Below are 9,668 nucleotides of genomic sequence, written 5' to 3'. Positions count from 1 at the left end.
TGCACAAGTCCTAGATATGGCTTTCTATATGCATACAGTGTGCATATAAATCTTACGGCTAGGCCGCATATAGTGTGACTTTTAAATGTATTGTAATATGCTTACACCTGGAAAGCAGTTCTCAGTATGTGGGCGTCCCCACTATACATTTGGCACTAAGGCCCAAATAAGGTCACATCTGCTCTCCTGTGGCAGACAATCTTTTAAAGGTTTTTCTTTATCTTTGCCCTCTGCTCTCCTATGGCAGAGATTCGTTAGATTCTTTTAATATTTATTCTCTACTCTTCTGTGGTAGAGATTTCTTTAATATTTTTCTTTCATTTTCTTTTCTTTCTTCTACTTTTCTTTCTTATCATTTCACACTATAAATTATCTTCACACTATTCTCTCATTTTTTCACTAAGTATCTTATGGAAAAGAATTATAAAGTTCTTTAATTAAGTTTGCGTTCTCTAAAACTTTTAAGATGACTCCGCTTGCTTACTTTATCATTAATAATATACATTGTGATATTCTTAGAAGATAATATCTTTGATAAATAATAATTATAATAATAATTTATTTTAATATAAATGAGTAATTTTAAAGAAGTATTTAAAATAATATTTATAATCTTCTTTTAAAACTTAGTTTATAGAACCTTATTTTTAAACTTTTATTAATTACTTTCTAAATCACAAATTTTTTAATATTCTATTTTTAACCTCAATATTTTATAAAATTATATTTGTACCCTCACTTATTTTCATATTTATAAAAATAATCCTTAACTTTACTTATTACCCAGAATACCCGAAAACTTATATAATTATAAATTTAACTTGATCTTTTTATAAAATTACATTTTTCACTCTAAAAAAATTGAAAAAAATAAAAGATCTTGGTTGTTCTCTTTACCCTAAACAAAATGAAACCCTCTCTATGTTTCTCATCTTTACCCTAAACAAAATGAAACCCTCTGTTTGTTTCTTATAAAAATTCTACTTGATATATAACTCTATTTTTTAGTTTTTCGGTTACTGATTCTTCGTAACTTATATATAATCACTTAGTCATTGAACCTCATCAAATCCTACTCAATAATAAACAATAAAACAGCCCAAATTTCATCATTAAAGCCACGGTTTTGCTGTTGCAAGGCTGGCCGAGACACACACATACCAAAACACCAAGATTCCATAAAAGTTCAACATTAAAATCAAGCAAATTCAATCAAATTCTAATAATTCAAACATCAAATTCACTTGTTAAATACAACTTAATCGGTGAGAATTTTTTCACTACAAGAATTTGACAAATTAGCGACGAATATTTGCGAGAAATATTTTTTGTCACTAATCCGTCACTAACTTGCGAGGAATTAGTGACGCACTAACGACAAAATTAATGAGCGGTCACAAAATACCCGAACTTGAGAAAAACGACTGATCAGCGAGAGATTTACGAGTAAGTTTGTTTCTCGCAAATTGACTTTTGTAGCTAAAAAAGGAGCGAGTGATAATGTTCTAGCAAATCAGTCACTTAGGGAGAAATAATTCACACACTAGTTCGTCGCTAAATAAATTTTGTGTGAAAAGGCTAATTAGTGAGGAACAATGTCCCTAGCTAATCCGTCACAAAGACTTGAAATGCATTCTGCGATAGACAAATTCCTAGCTAATTTGTCGCCAAAGTTTTTATTTTTAGCGAGCAATTCGTTTCTCGCTAATTTGTCGCTTAATATTGTAAAATTCAAAATTAGGGTAGCGATAGAAAACATTCGTCGCTAACTCGTCGCAACGGATATATCATTCAGCTAGGAAAGTGTTCCTTGCTAATTACTCGCTAAATTAGAAATACGGATATTGAGCGTCTATGACCTAAGTAGCGAGAAATTTGCGACCGTTTAACAACTGACACACTGCGTTCACCGATTTCAAGTCGCTGATTAGCGGGCGAAATACATTTGTCGCTAAGTTATCGCAAGTTTAATTTAGTGAGCGACTTGACAACTGCAATCTTGTCGCAAAGCAAAAGCTATATCCTACCTATTTTGTAGCAAATTACTCGCTAACCTCGTTGGAAATCAGTCACAAAGTTATAACAAATCCAAAGCTAATCGAGAAAATTTTAGAAGTAACTAGTCGCAATTGAGTCACTACAAAAGCTTATTTAGTGAGGAATTAGCGACCGTTTAACAACTGATAGACTTTTCTCGCTTATTTTATGTTGCTACTAATTTGTCAGAAAAAATGTTAGTCCTTATTCTGTCCTTATTTCATGTTGCTACTAATCACTAACCTCTGTATAAATCTATAAAAAATTCAAGAAAAGTTTGAAACAAATTTGCTAAGCACGCTAATGTATTTTGTCACAATTTTGTCACTAATCTAAAGCTATTTTAAATGAGACAATAATTAAAGTCTCAAAGTCGTGACTAATAATTAGCTAGATAATTTTTAAAAACTAATAATTTACAATATTCTAGCAAGAACTCAATTCTCAAAAATTTTACAAACAACTCAAATCAAAAGCTTTTTTTAAAAAATATTTTTTTTCTATTAGATCACAAATTTATCGTTATTTTTAATAGAAAGTTTACTGTTAATTTGAATTGAAGTTTAAAATTAATATATTTTAAAGACAAATTTAAAAAATCCAATATTTTTAGAAAATGAGAGCATAATGTTGATATTTTCAATCACAAAATATAGGGTAAAATACTTAAATAAACCAAATGCATGCAAATATTACTAATATCACCCAAAGCAAGAAATGATACGTGAATCTCCCAAAGTCGTTTTTAATACCAATCGAATTAGGGTAATTAGATTTACAAATTTTAGTAGTAAATCGAATTAGACTAAATAGATTTACTAGGTGAGCTTTAACTACACATAAATCGAATCAGGCTAGCCAGATTTATGCATGGGCATGGGTGGTATGTTTCCAAATAAATCTAACCAGCCTAATTCGATTTATATAGGACGAAGGGCTTTATATAAATCTTAGATGAGTATGAAGAGACTATGCCTATAAAAACTTTGGCGACAAATTAGCTAGGAATTTGTCCATCGCAGAATGCATTTCAAGTCTTTATGACGGATTAGCTAGGGACATTGTTCCTCACTAATTATCCTTTTCACACAAAATTTATTTAGCGACGAACTAGTGTGTGAATTGTTTCTCGCTAATTGTATATCAAACACTTGCGACGGAATAGTGACAATAATATCCCTCGCTACTTTACTTTTATGCGATTGAACCCCTAAGTGACTGATTTGCTAGAACATTGTCACTCGCTAATTAATTTGTGAGAAATTAGCGAGGAAATTTTCCTTGCTCTTTTTTTAGCTATAAAAGTCAATCAGCGAGAAACAAACTTACTCGTAAATCTCTCACTAATCAGTCGTTTTTCTCAAGTTCGGGTATTTTGTGACCGCTCATTAATTTTGTCATTAGTGCGTCACTAATTCCTCGCAAGTTAGTGACGGATTAGTGACAAAAAATATTTCTCGCAAAAATTCGTCGCTAATTCGTCAAATTCTTGTAGTGACCCGCTTTCAATCCGACTGAGATCATGGGGAAGATTCAAGATAAAGACGCGACGCCGCATATAACCTGCACCAACGACCAGAGTAGTGGGGCTTCTTCCAAGGATCATAATGGCAGAAGATTTTTTTTTTGCGACAGCACATACGGAAACCAAACTACTTTCACCTTGATAAAAATAAACATTCAAAATAACTCAAACCATCAGGAAAGAAAACACATACCTAAACCCAAAATCAAAGACAACCAAAACACAAATGAGAATCCTAAATCAAAGAGATTAAAGATCCACTACTAGACAAAGAAAGAGATCGAGAGAATCCATACACGAGGGGAGCGGTGGTTGAGATCTCAACCAAGAATGTCTCACCAAGGTTGTTGAAGCTTGAGAGCGCGTGAAGCCCGCAACAGAGATCTTAGTCGCTTAGCATCGCCAGCATCTCACCGGTTGAAACTAACCAGCGCCATCACCGTGATTGTGCTCTCAGACGAAGAATGCGCTTAGCTCAGTAGGTTAGGGCTTCCACCTGGGGTTGAGAAAAATGGTGTTGAAGAGATAGAGTTTGGGAGTGAGAGATATGGCTTTCAGAAAATAGGGTTTAAGAGACAAGGAGAGTGATATAGAGAGCGTGAATTGCCAGAAGTTAGGGTTTTTTACCTGGAAATTGAGAAAAATGGTGCTAAAGACATAGTGTTTGAGAATGATAGAGATAACTTTTAGATATTAGGATTTGATAGAGAGAGAGGGATATAAAGGGTGTGAATGGTCAAAAAGAAAATGTCCACACAATCTACAGAGATGATATCAGCCAGAAAGAGGGAGTGGGCTATCAAAAAGAGAATGAAAGGAAAAATGGGATTTAGAGTTTTCAAACGAGATAGAGAGAGAAAGGAACGGCTTGAAGTAAAAGATAAAAAATAAAGGAAAAAGATGAGGGAAAGAATGAAAGACTATTACTTATTGTATCAATTTTTTGTTATAATTTATTAAGGGACTGACACGTGGCTGAATAAGTTATAAATATTATATAAGTTGTAGATATCTCTAATATCCCCAACAAAAAATATGATACAGAAACATATCTAATGTATTTAATGAATTTTTACTTTTCATATTTCTGTATTTTATTATTGTTAACTACCTTTTTGGAATACACTCTTATATCACTACAAGATTTTTAATAATTAGTGGAGGTTTTCTAGTGGGGATTTTTAAAAACCTACCCAAAATATTTTATTTGTGGCAAATTATAAAACTCCCCCTGCATAATTATAAAAAAATTCCCCTAGGCTCCTACTGTTACACATAATTAAAATTCCCAAACCCCCTCCAAACAAACCCTAAACCTAGCAGTCATCGCCATGTGAGAGAGAAGATCTCGTCAAAAGAGGTTAGCTTCAATCCTAAAGCTCACAGCCGTCGCCGCCTCCATCGCCACGGCCATCATCACCACTATATTCATTCGTGTCCTTGCCACCACCGCATGCTTCGATAATCTCTTTTCCCGTTGTCTCCTCCGTCGATGCATTGTCTCCCTTGGTCGCGACGCGGTAACTTTTGAGATTCCTCTCTCTCTCTCTCTCTCTCTCTCTCTCTCTCTCTCTCTCTCTCTCTCTCTCTCTCTCTCTCTCTCTCTCTCTCTCTCTCTCTCTCTCTCTCTCTCTCTTTGTTCTTCGTGGAATCTTTCCGATTACTTCTCTGATCTAGTTTGATTTATAACTTCTCTGATTTTGGATTTGGCTTTTGTTACTTTTGCAATTATTCAGTAAATTTGATGAGGACACAATTAGTCTAGATATTTTTGCTTACTGATTTTGCGAGAAAATATTTGTTTCTGTCTAACTATTCAAGGAATCAGTGATTTTCAGCAATATTTGAAGTTTGATTTCTATACATATGCGTGACACTCTTTTTTTAATATGATATCCTTTATTGTATGCTAACATATAATTTCTTGGATGTTGTCCTTGTTAACTCAGAGAAAGTGTTCGATGATATCCTCATAAAAGTTCAAGGTTCTTTCTTAGTTTAAAATTTTGTAGGATAATATTACCTTGATTTTATAATTAGAAAGGAAGTAGTCCCTCCCAGACAGAACCCTCCTTATTTTAATTTATTTGGTTTTTTAGTCTATGTTATATTCCTTAGCATCATTTGTTTTACTAATGTAAATTGTTTGGTGAAATAAGAAGGTAGTAGGGTACAAGTACAAGATCACTGATTAGTGTTTATTAGGCATTCAAGGGAACATGTTATCTGAGGTTAGGATTTGGTATATAAATTTCGAAATATGTATTTTCATTGCTTTCTTTCTGCGCATGAAAGCAACGGAACAGGTACATGAACTGAAGGGATCAAAGTAGGGACAAAGTACAATGATATATCACATGGCTGTTATAACATGACACAAATTTACAGGGTAAAGCCACATGCATTGGATCTGCAAGCTGGAATGGTGCCTTTCCTAGTCAACCTCAAATATGAGAACTAGGTTTTTGATATTTTATAATATATTGTGGTTTATTAAGCGTATCCATCACTAATTCTTTTGCTGCAGGTCCTACTGTTCTTTTTAATTATTGCTATTATTTTGAAGTTGTTTAATTTAGTAGACTTAGATCCTCCTAAAGCCCATTTTGTTTTCTATAGGCTGGTTTCAAATTTTTTTTAAAACAATTCATGAGATGTTTTGTAATATTTTTCTCATGACTTGAAAAGTGTGAACTTTCTCTGTGATGATTATGTCATGGGCGTGGGTTCTATATATCTTTCCCTTCTTCCATTTGTCTTCACACTTTCTCACACTTTCCAGGCTCAGGAAAGACCAGATTGCTATTAGCCTTGATTAGCATTTTGCTGGAAAACTTGGCAAAGAAATGTGAAGATAATTCCACTCAATTAGTTAAGTGAGTTTAACGAGGTTACTGTTGTTTGCAATGTCCAATTGGGGTTTTACTTTTAAAATTTTACTACATGATTTGATTCCACAGGGAGAAGATATAGCAGATGCTCCTTTGCAAAGAATTTCAAAAGAAATGGAGGAGAGGCAGTTAGAGATGAGGCTGGAAATAAAGGAGGCGAGAAGAACTCCAAGTTTATAGCATCGAGGAATGGTGTGCTTCAGGCTTGCACACTAACCTCGGCTCTGATTGCTCCAAGTTTATACAGCTGGTGTCTCATGTTGCATCAGCTGAAGGGTTGCCAATTTTGGATTGTTCATCACAAGTATCATGTAACAATAATACATTATTGGAGTTTCAATAGATATAATCATGAATATGATGTATTCATTTCTTTGTTTTCTGTTCTGTTTTGCCTGCAGTTGGTTTTGAGATGTGGCATCTTGAGTTGTTTACAGGATTTGTAGTGTTCATATCATCATCTCTCCGTTTGCTGTTGAACACATGGACAGATTTTGCCGATTCAAGCCAAGCAGCTAATCTGCAGGTAACTGCCAAGCCATGCTTAATCAAAATGTCATTTCAGAATTAACATTTCATAATCTTGGAATTATTCTATAGGTCCTTTGCTCTCTCCAACCCCTGGATTGCATGTTTGTTGCATTCCTTCCCGGGATTAGTGAGGTTAAAATTAACTTACTCTTCTTGCCTTATTATTTCACACTTTTTGGTTTACTTGACTTGTTGCCACATTGCAACATCTTACATTTCAGGAACTACTTTTCCGAGGTGCCATTCTGCCGCTTTTCGGAATGAACTTGAACGGTGTTGGGGTGGCTACCTTAGCATTTAACACATTGAAAGGGATGTGAAGATAATGTAGCTACTAACTTGGTAAGAGATATGTTTGAATGAAAATTTGTACAAAATTTTACCAAAGGTAACATTTTAAGCTTTTTATTTATTATGTGCTTGACATTTTACCAAAGCTAAGGCTGATGATGTTATTAATTAATAGTATTTATTTATTGGAGCAGATTTCATATGGAAAGATAGCCACTAATAATAATAGCAGAGGTAGAGGCAGAGCAGAGGCGGAGCTTGTGACACAGACCTCTGTATACCACTGGTCAATTGAAGGTGAGATAACAGTAATATGTTTAACCTTAATACTTTGGCCCTTCTATACTTCCCATGTATGTATATTCTCACTCATTGTGCTTGTAGCTTGTTTGAAAGTTATTGACTAGCATATTTTTTGGGATAAAATTAGACGCCTAGTATCTAGTTGGTGTAATTAATATTGATAACATTACTACAAATGTTAGTGTGCCATTTGAGTATCTATCTAGATTCTTAGTTAGTATGCCATTAATACTGTAATGCAATTCATGAAAAAAGAAAGCACCTTCATCACTCACTCAACAAAATCTCTTCTAACCATGAGATTTTTTCAAGCCAAAAGAAAATTGACTAATTTCTTAATTCATTATATCATAATAATAAAATTGTATAAAGCAAGCAAGTTACTGACCACTAATTAAAGAAAGTTGCAAAGACAGTAAATTTATAGGAATCCCTGGCTTAAGGTAAAAGGGGAGGTTGGGTGAGATGATGTTATATATAAAGGTACACAGTAGCCAGCTCATTTAACTGAGCATATATTAACAATTATCAATATATATATATAATATTATATAGTTGAGGATAAAATTACATGGTTAATGGTAGCTTTGTTTACTTCTTACTTCTCTCTCCATTTTGACAGTTGAGGGATGATTTAATGACAATGCTTATTGCTGGTCATGAGACAACAGCTGCAATCTTTACTTGGGCAACTTTTCTTCTATCTCAAGAATGTTAATCTCAAAGTTGATATAATTGCTTGTTCCTAAAAGACCATTCTAGATCTCTAGTTATCGTAGCTTCTCTTCAGATTCTTCTCTTTGGCCAATATCATCTTACTAATTATTGAACTCACTGCAGAACTCGGACAAAATGAGGAAGGCTCAAGTAGAGGTAGATTCAGTGCTGGGTATAGGAACACCAACTTACAAATCACTTAAAAAACTGCAGTAGGTGCTCATTTCATGTCAGATTTTTACTTGCTTCCACCTATTTGATAGCCAATATTTTATTAGGAAATACAAGGTATATAAATTTATCACAAACGGTCAATAATCTTATTTTCTAAGAAAAAAGGGAAAGGAGGAGAGGGGGGTCGCCATGTCAAGATGAAATTTTTGTGCTTATGTTATTCATATCTAATAGAATTTGTATTTGTATCAATTACTACAGGTGGTAATAATAAACTTAAAGTTGACAAGTGCTTCTCAACTCTTGAAATGGCACCTCATCTTGAAAAGGTATTTTGAATTTGTCATCTGAATGATTGGTTGGTTTTTCTTCTTTTTCAAATTTTAGTCTTTTTAAATTTTGGAATTTGAAAAGTGAGGTAAGCCTAAGATTTGATATGATTGCATTGAACATAAACAGGTATTGTTGTTTGGAGTAATGGCTATAGAGATTAAAAAAAAGGCTCATCATTGTAATAGAAATTCCTAAATACTCTTGTTTTAGCTTTAACAGCTATTGCAACAGTTAGTGTAATCATTAGGATTTGTTAACTGCATTGTTAGTTTGTCATTACTTCTGAATGGCAAGAAGTAATTGGTCAGGATCTATTTTGGACATAAGTCTGTATTTTATCGTATTATTTTTAATATTTTGTAGTTGTAATTAATGTGATTGAAAAATGATGGTAGTATACTATATTTTGTTTTAAAGTATTTTTTATTTTAATTTTCTTCTACATTTTTAATGTCTTGCTTAAATATTTTTTTTTAATAATAAATGAATAGTAGTGTAATAATAATGTATATTAATTTTTAAAATTTCTGTTGACAGGTTTGAAACCTCCACAGAATAGCTGTTTTTTTTAAATAAAAAAGTCTTTTGTGGGGGTTTTAAACCATCACAAACATTAACCAAGAACTGTCACAAAAGTTTAATATAAAACTCCCACTAAACACACACAAAATCTTCACAAAAGACTTCGTGGCACCTCAAATTTTGGAGATTTTAAAAATCCCCACAAATAAGAGAAAAAACTGTCACAAATAAACAAAAACCTTGTATTATGGGTCGTTTAAAAAATAAGGGTTAAGTTCGATTTTGCTCCCCAACGTAGAGGCCAAAAATTGGAATCGTCCCCAACTTTTTTTTGCTACAAAATG

At 33.2% G+C, this 9,668-nt stretch overlaps 1 pseudogene; it reads left to right on the top strand.

The window, feature by feature from the left end:
- Nucleotides 1-5,850: 5,850 nt before the first annotated feature.
- On the top strand, nt 5,851-9,345 carry LOC148572452 (uncharacterized; annotated as a pseudogene).
- Nucleotides 9,346-9,668: the final 323 nt, after the last annotated feature.

The sequence above is a fragment of the Arachis ipaensis genome, chromosome B3 (assembly GCF_059453495.1).
Source record: "Arachis ipaensis isolate K30076 ecotype BB chromosome B3, ASM5945349v1, whole genome shotgun sequence".
Taxonomy (NCBI): Eukaryota; Viridiplantae; Streptophyta; class Magnoliopsida; order Fabales; family Fabaceae; genus Arachis; species Arachis ipaensis.
Note: the sequence above shows the minus strand (reverse complement) of the source record. Positions and strands in the feature narration are given on the sequence as shown.